This window comes from Bos taurus, chromosome 11 (assembly GCF_002263795.3).
Source record: "Bos taurus isolate L1 Dominette 01449 registration number 42190680 breed Hereford chromosome 11, ARS-UCD2.0, whole genome shotgun sequence".
In the NCBI taxonomy this organism is placed as follows: domain Eukaryota; kingdom Metazoa; phylum Chordata; class Mammalia; order Artiodactyla; family Bovidae; genus Bos; species Bos taurus.
In genome coordinates, this window is record NC_037338.1 from 81049977 (window position 1) to 81062182 (window position 12206).

Here is a 12206-nt window from a genome sequence, read left to right on the forward strand (position 1 = left end):
GGGCTGAACCGAATCTCCCATCTGTTCTGGCAGACAGCAGATAGCAGAACCGCATCTGCACAGGCAGGCAGTTTCTTTACCACCACACCACCCGGGAAGCCTTAAAACCCGCTTCACTTTCAAATCTGCCACTTCACCTAGAACGAGAAGACTTTCATCAAGGCCTTCCTTTTAATGCCATCTCAAAAGTGCTGATTTATTATGTAGTTATTTGCTCTTCAATCTTTTCCTTAAAATGTAAAACAACCTATGACAACATACTGAGCTTACTGTGTGTCTATCATGCATGTAAGTATGTATGTATTTATGTATCTGTATGTAGGTGCACCTCTCCCTCACCCTCACTTTGAGAGCTCAGCTCCTAGCTAACTTACATCAGATTACACTTCTACAAATGCTCAACAAATGAAGGCTCTGAGAGGCCAACCCTGGCATGAACATGCTCTGCAACAGGTATTATGTACTCCACTGAGGGCTCCCTTTCTACCATTTATTTGATGTTATTTGATGGACATTAGTTGGGCCAAAAATACAGAAGTGATAGTGCTAGACCTGAAGCAAAGAAGTGAAGTAAGGATGTCATTAGAATGTTTAAAACATGCTCAAGGCACCTTGGAGGAAAAGGTAGAGGAGGGAGAGTACGAAGGTTGAAAGATAATTAAAGGTCGGCAGATATCCTCTGACAAGATTTATGAAGAGCATTATAAATCAATGGAAATAGTGACAGACTTTATTTTCTTGGGCTCCAAAATCACTGCAGATGATGACTGCAGCCATGAAATTAAAAGACACTTGCTCCTTGGAAGAAAACCTATGACAAACCTAGATGGCATATTAAAAAGCAGAGACATTACTTTGCCAACAAAGGTCCATCTAGTCAAAGCTATGGTTTTTCCAGTAGTCATGTATGGATATGAGAGCTGGACCATAAAGAAAGCTAAGTGCTGAAGAATTGATGCTTTAGAACTGTGGTGTTGGAGAAGACTCTTGAGAGTCCCTTGGACTGCAAGGAGATCCAACCAGTCCATTCTAAAGGAAATCAGTCCTGAATATTCACTGGAAGGACTGATGCTGAAGCTCCAATACTTTGGCCACCTGATGTGAAGCACTGACTCCTTGGAAAAGACCCTGATGCAGGCAAAGATTGAGGGCAGGAGGAGAAGGAGACGACAGAGGATGAGATGGTTGAATGGAACCAGTGTCAGACTTTATATTTTGGGGCTCCAAAATCACTGCAGATGGTGACTGCAGCCATGAAATTAAAAGACGCTTACTCCTTGGAAGGAGAGTTATGACAATCCTAGATAGCATATTGAAAAGCAGAGATATTACTCTGCCAAAAAAGGTCCATCTAGTCAAGGCTTTGGTTTTTCCAGAGGTCCTGTATGGATGTGAGTGTTGGACTGTGAAGAAAGCTGAGTGCCGAAGAACTGATGCTTTTGAACTGTGGTGTTGGAGAAGACTCTTGAGAGTCCCTTGGACTGCAAGGACATCCAACCAGTCCATCCTAAAGGAGATCAGTCCTGAGTATTCATTGGAAGGACTGATGCTAAAGTTGAAACTCCAATACTTTGGCCACCTCATGCGAAGAGTTGACTCATTGGAGAAGACCCTGATGCTGGGAGGGATTGGGGGCAGGAGGAGACGGGGACGACAGAGCATGAGATGGCTGGGTGGCATCACCGACTAGATGCACATGAGTTTGGGTGAACTCCAGGAGCTGGTGATGGACAGGGAGGCCTGGTGTTCTGCGATTCATGGGGTCGCAAAGAGTCGGACACGACTGAGTGACTGAACTGAACTGAACCTCTTTTAAGTGGTGTGCGTGGGTGCATGCATCAGTCATGTCCAACTCTTTGTGACTCTATGGTCTGTAGTCTCCTGGGCTCCTCTGTCCATGGGATTCTCCAGGCAAGAATACCGGACTGGGTTGCCATGCCAACCTTGAAGGTTGCCCTCCTTCAAGGGATCTTCCCAACCAAGGGACTGAACCCGCATCTCTTATGTCTCCTGCAGTGGCAGGTGTGCTCTTTAAGTGGTACACATATACATGTGAGGTACACACACATACACACCTATTAGTACCAAGGTAGATATATGACCCCATTTCAAAAATGAGGAAAAAAAGCCCCCAAATTAATGAGAATCAAAACTCCTACCTAATTCTGTGAATCATACAATACTCCTCCTATAGAAAAGAGCCTCAGAATTCAGGTGCAACTTTGTTACAGACTTCAAAAGGAGAAAAAGATATCTCTTTAACTCCAGATAAGAAATATACTTGAGTTTTCCTAGTAAGTGGGGCAGGAAATAGAGGGAGAATGGAGGAAAAAGCTGAGGAGAAGTGAAAAAGCTCTTAGAAGAGCTGAAGATAGCTAAGGCCATTTTGGATTTATGTATGTGTACGTGTGGGCTTCCGTGGCAGGCTACAGTCCATGGGGTCACAAAGAGTCGGACATGACTGAGTGACTTTCACACACACACACACACGTATGTGTGGGCCTCCCTGGAGGCTCAGTAGTAAAGAATCCGCCTGCCAGTGTGGCATACACAGATTCTATCCCTGAGTCAGGAAGATCCCCTGGAGGAAGGCACGGCAACCCACTCTAGTATTCTTGCCTGGAGAATCCCCATGGACAGAGGAGCCTGGCGGGCTACAGACTCCATAGTGTTGCAGAGTCAGACATGACTGAAGCAACTTAGCATTTAGCACAGAGAGTATCAGACAGAAAGCTCTTTTTTGGAAGGTATCAAAGGATAGAAGTATCATTGTATAATATTTAAACCAAAGGCAAGGCTCTTTTTTCACTGAGTTTCAATGACCCTCTGGAGGCTTGGGTGGGAGACAAGGGCCACATTATTTAGCTACATTGGAAAATAATTAATAGATGACCTTAAAATGTATTCAATAAGGAAACAAGCTTAAAAATATCTTCTTGGTTCCATATTCTGTTGTGTCCAATTATACGTTGGTATTTTATGGTAGGGAAATAATGGCAAAGGAACAGTATAATGAAAGGAGATGCATTTAAGGAAAGAATGAAAGAAATAAGAATGAGAATAAGGTCTCAGTGTAGGCATTTCTTCTACAAATTATTTCCTTTATGCATCTATACCATATTTTTGTTTCACTTGACTTACTGAACTGCGCTTACCTTCCTCATTAGGCATAAATTCCTTGAAGGCTGAGATTGTAACTTATTTAATATTGATTCCAGTGACTACACAGTGCTTGGCACACTTACTTAATGGATGTTTTTTTACAAGGTAGGTTAAGCACTGTTAACTGTGCATTGGTCATAGCTCAACTTCTTATTCAGAGATTCTATTATGACTGGGATTACTATAACTCAGAGACTAAAGTGGTTTATGAACCATTAATTTCTGATAAAAGAAATGACAGTAATGATAATGACTATCATTAATTGCACATTTTCAATAATGAGGCATTATATTATATTCTTTAATACATAGTCTTCTATTTCTGTTCAAGAATCCAATTTTAAATGGAAACTGAGCTTGACAGGTTAAACAATATATTCAAGGTCATAGAACTAATAAACTGTGGAATTAGGGATTTTTATCTAAGTGTATCTAGCTTGAAAACTCATTTTACACTTTCATAATTTCTTTTGAGTCAATTGAAACCGTGAGAATTGAGGAATTTTTCCATTTACTAATTAAAAATGGCAGAAGATTGCATGGATGGTTTTCATCTCACTCTGAGGAATAAATATCTTTATAAACACTTAAAAGAAAAACTAACAATTTTGTTTAGAATTTAAACTCATTTCACAATTTCTTTTTTATTTTTCATAAAATTTCCCATATGAACAAGAAAGCATATACCACACACCTTACATATAAATTTCAGAAACACTTGAACTTCTGGAATAAACAAAATTGATAGCCTTTCATTAGCTCATAACATCAAAAGCCAAAAAACTCCAGAACAGAAGTTGCTAATTGAAAATCAAACTTGTACAGCACTATTCCACACATTAAAAATAAGATATTATATTAATAAGCATGTCAACTTTAGTGATAATCCTTAATGGGCCTCCAATGGGAAATTTCACTCATAATTTAAGACTGGGTTTCAATAAGTCAAAAATAAATACACTAATCACAAATTAATAAAACCAAGGCAAAATGTAAAACACAAGACTCTAGCAGCATCAAAATCTACTATTCTGAGAAGCTTTCAACTGCAATAAACATTCTAAACTACGAAACAGCAGAAATATTAGGATCTAGTTGTTCACACTGGAAAAAATTTACCAAGGCTGCAAAGCACATTGAACATGTTAATAATTTGCAAAAAATCTATTTACTTTCAGCTCTTCAAAAGTTCACAGTCTTTCAGAGCCTGAGAGATAATAAATAAGATCCAAAGAATGGAGAAAAAAATACATTTAAAGGGACATATTTCTTAGAAAAGTCCTTATATGAACAAGAATAAACAAAAGTCATATTCATTCTATAGATATATAAAAATTGCAAGTAAATTTAGCTTATTTGTTAACACGTTGCCTTTTATGAGCAATGTTTCATAAAAATGAACTCTTTTTGAGAGTCTTATTTTCTATAAAAAGTTCTGCAATTATTGCATTAGATATAGTGAGCTTGAAGGTTGCTGGTGAATGAGAATATTCCAAATCTTAAATGTAATTGAGAACAAAAGGAAATATGTTGTTCACCTGAAAATAATCCAACAAATGGTTAGAAATGCAGTGCACTCTTTTTTAAAAAAACGATTGATGGCTACACATCAGGTCATCTGTGTTAGAAATGTAGTTAAGGGAGGCAACGGAGAAATCCAGAGTGAAACAAAAGAATCACCAACAAATTACCCGACTGGCATGCTTTAAGTCAGCTGATAAGGGTATAGAGCATCTTTAATGTATTCATAGAACCTTGTTATTAAGGTGTCAAACCTCTTTGAGGATTCCTCAGTAATTTTCTATTGCATATCTATTTCATTCATTAAGCAGTTTCTAAAGTACCCCTAAGATTCCATTTGTGGAGTTCTCAATGAATGAAGCTGGAAGCAACTCAAATTATTTTGATTCACGTAAGAGAGCATAAGCTATCTTTAGAAACAAACTGTAAATGAGAAATCCAGTGTTATGGTCCCTTCACAGTGTGAACACATTAAAATAATTCCATAGCTCAAGAGAATCATGATTTAAATACGTGGTATACATATCTACTACAGTATAGGTTTATACTCCATTTTTGACATATTGATATCAATTCTTGTAAATACATAAAATAATTTACATTTTTACCTATGAAGAGATACAAGGGAATATACTCCGTAAGTACATCAAAAAGCATGCTTAAAGGTATTAGCATAGTGCTTTTATGTTCTTATTGAAAATAAATTATAAAATAACTTTTAGTTTAGATTTTCCTTTTAGTAACATAGATACTTAAAGCAATTCTAATTTTGTGCATGCTTTTAGTGGTGGTGGTGGTTCAGTCACTAAGTTGTGTCCAACTTTTGTAATCCCGTGGACTGTAGCTTGTCAGGCTCCTGTGTCCATGGGATTCTCCAGGCAAGAATACTGGAGTGAGTTGCCATTTCCTTCCCCAGGGGATCTTCCCAACCCAGGAATCAAACCCGGTCTCCTGCATTGCAGGCAGATGATTTACCAACTGAGCTATGAGGGAAGCCATGCTTTTAGTATTCATGATTTAATTTCTTGACATAATTAACAAGGTTTATGTAACTGAATCTTATTAAAATAGTTAATTGAGAAATATTACAGAGTGTCTATTATAAAGGACATTGTATAGATTTTGTGGAAATATGAAAAAGATCATTAAAATCTCTGCTCTTGTGCAATGTGTTTTCACATTGCAGATATGTCTTTAAGATAAAATGTTCCTTGCTCAGTCACTTCAGTTGTGTCTGACTCCTTGTGACCCTATGAACCATAGCCTGCCAGGCTCCTCTGTCCATGGGATTCTCCAGGCAAGAATACTGGAGTTGTTTGCCATGCCCTCCTCAGGAAAATGTTCCTTACTATACTACAATTTTTTATGTATTGAAGGGATGGATTAGGTAATTTATATGGATCCCATCCAGTTCACATACTCTATAAATAATGTGAATTAACCACCAACATAGTAGAAATATCAACCATTTGTTCACTTATCTCTGTGCCATTTGATACTTTAGAAAATTAATATATTTACATCTAATAATGTAACTGAGATGGACTTTGTCAATTTCAGCCTTAGATCAACGGCATGTGATCACCTCTATAAGGAGAGCCTTTCTATCTTCCTAAATAATTGCTCATCGTAGAAACATAAAAATCATTCAACACAAAGAAAAAGACCTTCAGAATGACATTAAACATATTTTGCTCTTGCAAACTAGGAAACCACGCATTTGATATTGATATTATACTGTCAGTCTATAAAATTCCACAGGGAGCTCCTCAGCAAGGTTTGGAATCCATTTATACACGCAACCCAAATAGAAAACCTACCCACTCCAGTACTCTTGCCTACAGAATCCCACGGACAGAGGAGCCTGGTGGGCTACAGTCCACGGGGTCACAGAGTCGGACATGACTTAGCAACTAAACAGAGTCATCAGGTAATTTAATTTAATTTGTTAGTAACCCGATGTTAGAATGTTTTCCATATTACTCATTTTTCTTTGTCCCAGTTGAGACAGAATCTCATCAAATCCCGACATCTCTCCTCAGGAGACAATGTCACAAGCCAAGGGGGTGGGCAGGGCTTGAGGAGAGAATGGTTATTACACGAACTGTGTTCATTCTTGTTGTTTTGAAGTTAAGAGGCAAGATGATTGGCAGTGGGATTCCTTCTCAGGATCACGTTTGCTGCCACATTAGTTAATATCAGAGCACTTTAATCTGAAGGATGATACTGTAACTTGATTGAACTAATTCGCTTTTAATTATCGATAGCTGTCTTATTTAAAATCCTCCTACATACAGTACTAGGGACCATTGTAAACCTCTCATATGACTCGTACTTTTGTAGTGCTAGGAGATTTATTTGCATCCCAATAAAGAGAACTGGATGTTTGCTTGAAAAAAAGAAATAGAAAAATCTATAGCTTGCTCAGGACATTTCTAATCATGCTGTCTTATTACAGAATGAGATTTATACCGCAGCAAAGCAAAGCATCTTTAGTAGCTACAAATCTCTGACCTCTGTATAAGGTATGTGGTGTATAGAATAGCTTGGACATGGCTGTTTTCAGAACAGAACAGCAAGGCCAGGTGACATTTGACCCAAGAGTATGTGTTAGGGACAGACTCTCTCCAAGACAGAGCTCATCCCAACTCAGTAAAAGTTTACCATGAGGGAAATGGTTAAGTTAAATTGTTAATTGGGAAATGTGTTGAGAAACTCACTACCTTGCTTTCTGAGCTTCAACACTTGTCAAGTGTATTTAGCTTATCTCTCAAATGAGGAAGAGTCTCAGACTTTGTCTTTCTCAAGCCTCCCCCAACTTCTCAGCTTTTTCAGGTAAGAATTCCTGGCATTTCCCCAAAGGGGACATTTGTGATAGTTCCTGAGTGCCTGGGGAGAAGGGACAGGGATGACTGAATTATCTTTAAAAGGCCTAGAGCTTCATGGCACAGATACTCAAGAAATTTTTATGAAAGGGAGAATATGAAGGAGAAATAGAGAAAGCAAATGAGTGGAAAAGAGATTAAAAAAAGAAGGAAAGAAGAGGGCAAATTAGGCAGGTATAATTATTGCCTGCTTTGCAGTCCCTGTCCAGCAAGACTGCGCTTTAAAAGCTCTAAAGGCTTTAAAAAGCTGCTCTCCTCTCCTCTATAGCGCCGACTTCAGGAAGAACAGTCAGGTGTCTTCCTTCAGTCTTCCCGCCCAGCCTTCAGTCCCTCTCTCTGCAGGTGGCTTTGTCTGGTGGATTTCCATGAAGGCTGGAGACAGCTAGGCATCTTGGATTTGGGTTCTGCCTTCTAGGAGCCAGAGGCGAGCTGGCAGCGCCTGCTGTGTGTTGACACTGCAACTTCCTCACTCTGCTAGGTCCCAGTGCCCGCAGCTGCAGCACAGCTGAAGGAGGTGAGACAGGTAGAACAGAAGGGGAGATACCTGCAGTGTCTCAGAAGCCTGGATTCCCTGAAAGGTTCTGGGGAACAGAGCAGAGAGGGGTTGGCGATGGGCCTGGACAGTTTTCAAACGGGAGCTGAAGATTCCAATTGGTTTGTCAGTTCTCTCCAAAAACTCGAAGGATTCCAAAGGAACTGACTGAGATGCCAGGAAGGCCAGACTAAACATCTAATGAAGTGGGTATATTAGAAGTGAGGGGCAACAGCAAAAAGAGATGGAGACCTTACCAAAAAAGAGAGGCAAAGAGAGGTGCAGTGGTGTAAAAAACGAACCTTCGGGACTCTCTCGAAAGATGTGCTGGGAGCAGGCAATTATTTGTTGCAAGACCTCAGCGATGTCACTGAGGATGCTATAAGTGCAGAGAGAAGGGAACATTTTCCCTCAACATTACTCTTTAATTCTTTATTCCATAGACTCGAAGTTAATTGACTTTCCCCTAGCTTCACGGCTCTGGGCCTCAATTTTCTCATCTATAAAACAAGGGGTTTGGACTAGATGTTTTCGAAGGTCTCTGCCTGATGCGATTCTCTATAACTCAGCCTTATGAACCAGGGTATCTGGGAGAAAACATCTATGAGCTTTCACACCAGGTTTCCCCCTTCTTTCTCCTCCACCCATTTATCAACGCAGTGCTGCACCTGCACCATTCAGAGAGCTGATCCAACTTTCACTGGTGACAAGGAGTATGGCTCAGTTAGGACAAACGACTGGTCCTTCTGCCCTGGAGTAAAGAAAGGAGGGACCGAGAAGGCAGTATGATTTACACTTTAGGTTTCCAAGGAGAGGATCTTCCAGAATTTTCTACTTCAAATTTCATCCACTTAAATAAATTGTAGATTCCTTTGAAAGGTTCCAAATAGTTGAACTGACTAAAGGGTCAAGAGTCTAAAATGGCTTGTCCTATTTGGAGTAAAACGTATTTCATTTCATCCTAGAAACTGGATCTGCTTTTTCTGTGGAAATTCAGCACACACTGGCCATGCTCTTCTCCTGTCTGCCTGCCTCATGCCATTCTGCCAACCTGCTTCAGTGCAGCATTTTCTGGGGTTAAACACCGAAGCTTAATGAGCGTGTGCTCAAGAGTGGGGTGTTCAATGATGCAGGACCCCTCTACACCACCACCATCCCCCTGCCCCCGCCCCCGGCCGCCTCCACCAAAGACAACAATAGCCAGTTTAAACGGTAGTGAGGGAAAAAAGGTGTCTTCCCAAGAGTTTCATTTTTAATTTTTTCAATGTGAAATTCCTTTAAATTGAAAAATTAAATATGTAGAAATACAGCTCCCTGGGTCCTCTTGTCTCCAAGTGAGATGTGACACATAGATAGTATACACTTTTTTTTCTACACCCACTAGCATTTCCACTTCATTTTGATCTCCGAAATATGGACAGGAGGGAAACTCTAGAAAAATGTATTCTCACTCTGGCATCTCCTTGCAGTGCTGAGCACCCACAGAGAGCATCATCATTTCCTGCACCCTCCCCCAGTTCCCCAGACCCCCTGATTTCCACAGGGGGTTTGACCTTGCAAAGACCCTTCTTCAGTATCTGGGCAAGGAACAATCCATTTTAACTCAAAACACGGAACGACCTTTTCTCCTTTAAAGAAACACTACCAAAGGTAAAACATCTGGTTTTATATTTTTTCATCCCTGCATTCTGGAATGCAAATACAGCATGCAAAGGCAGGTAACTAGTTTGGATCTGACAGTCCCCATTCACAGGCTCTGAGTCTCATACTCTGTTCAAAATAGACCGGGCTGACGGGGTGGTTGAACATCTTTCCTTTTTCTGCCCATTCACCATCGTGATGAAAAATCAAAACCGAAAATTATCTTCTCATTTCTAAACACTAACAGAGAAATGAGCTGATTTTGCGCCTAGCCCTGTGGTTCTAAACATCCCACTTTGGAAACCAATCCTGGTCTCCACACCATCTCGTCCACTCAGTTTTACTTAACAAACACGTTTGCTCCTCTTCCACGGTGAGAAAAATGGTGCACCAGCCCCACGGATGACAGGTTGGTACTTGACTGCAACCACTCAATAGTTTTATCAGCAACCGGAAAACTTCACAATCGGTCCATTAGCTACTTAAATCTGTGTAAGGAAATCTGCGTATGTATAGACACACTTAAAAAGCACCTCAGTTTCACCTGTCTTAAATCTAGCCTAAGGCAATTCCCCAAACACGCCACATGTAAACACTCCCCCTTCCCCCACCCCCATTATTCCAAAAGGTCCCCCATGGACTAACAGTATACGTTTAGATCACCAGCATTAAACAAAGCTATTGTCACACCATGCATTTAGACGTATCTATGCAAAGCCAAGTAGGTTACAATAACCCAAGCGTCTCCCAGACAATTGGCTGCACTACACATGCACAAATGCAACGAAGATTGTATTTTCCACTTACAGTTATAGCGCTGCTCACGGTCACTTAACGAAAATGATAAAACTCAACAGTTCTCTATAAATAAATGTATGTATATATATATTTAATTCGGATAAACGGTTAAGCCGTCTCTGGGTATGGTTCTCTCGCGCTCTTTTTTTTTTTTCCAGTGGAGCTCTGGGCTGCTTAAATCCCTCCTGGATCGCGCCTTGCAAGCCCAGTCGCCGCCGCAACACGCTCCGGTAGGTCTCTGCTGCAGATTGGGAATCCCATAGAAAACCTAGGGTCCCTGGAGCCGGATGCGCAGGCGCGCGAGCCGCCGCCTCTCCAGGCACCCCCTCCCCTTTCCCCTCCTCCCTCCTCCCTCCTCCGGCTCCGCAGCCCAGCTCAAAGGGAGCTGGGGCCGGTGACCAAAAGCAGCCAGGCATTGGCGCATGCTCAGTTGGAGAGGCTCGGAGTTGCCGCGAGTGGATTCCACGTCTCCAGATTTTAGCAGAAACTCGGAAGGAAAGTAGATAGGAAAAGGGAGCCTGGCCACTGGCGCAGCCCTTCACCTGGACTGGCTGAGCGAGTTGGCCTCACCACGCCCCCGCGGTTAACCAGCCAAGTCTGGTGATGAAGGCTGAGGCCAGAAATGGGACACGTGGAGCCTGCTTCCTGCCACCCTCAGGCCTGGAGGGCCCCCGACCCCCTCTTTGTCAGGCTTGTAAGGTGAAGGAGAAAACTGCAGAAATCCCTTGCTCCGAAGGAAACGTGTCCGGCAAGCTGTAAGCTTGTCTCCATGGCTCACTCTGAAGAAAACCCTTATGGTTGGCACTTTGCGTGGGTCATTTCTTCCGAGGGTCTTAAACTGAGAGCACTGGGAGCCAGGCATTCTAAAAGCCTTCTACTCAGGATGATCGTGGTCCCTAACGGCCTTGGAGAAGCTGTGTGTTGAAGGGAGGGGGAGACTGAAGCTCTCGTCCTGGTCCTGAGTGACCTTGGGCCAATCATGCTAATCATCAACCAACATTTACCAATAAGTGCCTTCTTTGTGCACTAAATACATTTTATTGAATATGCTTTGGGTGGGGCTGTGGTGGGCAGAGAAGGGCAGTCAATGAGCCCTCATGGGAATCCAGGGTTGAGGGATTGGACTAAGCCATCTTATAAAGCCCCCTTCTGTGTCTTTGAAGGACACTTACATTTGCCAGCCCTCCCCAGATCATGACTGTCCTAGCCAAAGCCTAGAAGACTTGGCAAGGAGTAGTGCCCAGTAAATGTTTGGTCGCTTCTCTACCAGGAAAGCAAGGTGAAGTCTCAAATGTTCTCAACCCAATTAATTTCCTAAAGTGTGTTGTTTGTACTTTTCTTGCTGCTGCTGCTGCTACTAAGTCTCTTGAGTCGTGTCCGACTCTGTGCCACCCCATAGACGGCAGCCCACCATTCCACCGTCCCAGGGACTCTCCAGGCAATAATACTGGAGTGGATTGCCATTTCCTTCTCCAATGCATGAAAGTGAAAAGTGAAAGTAAAGTTGCTCAGTCGTGTCCAACTCCTAGCCATCCCAGGGACTGCAGCCTACCAGGCTCCTCCGTCCATGGGATTTTCCAGGCAAGACTACTGGAGTGGGGTGCCATTGCCTTCTCTGGTACTTTTGCTTATTTAACAATTATTCATTGACCACCTGCCCACTTACT

General features: G+C 41.8%; 1 protein-coding gene across 1 annotated transcript in view; it reads right to left on the reverse strand.

Moving 5' to 3' along the window:
* Positions 1-10797, reverse strand: part of VSNL1 (visinin like 1) — a 120648-nt gene extending 109851 nt beyond the window's left edge. The window contains 1 exon segment of the mRNA NM_174490.3: positions 10549-10797. The gene's annotated coding sequence lies outside the window, so the exon portion shown is untranslated.
* Positions 10798-12206: the final 1409 nt, after the last annotated feature.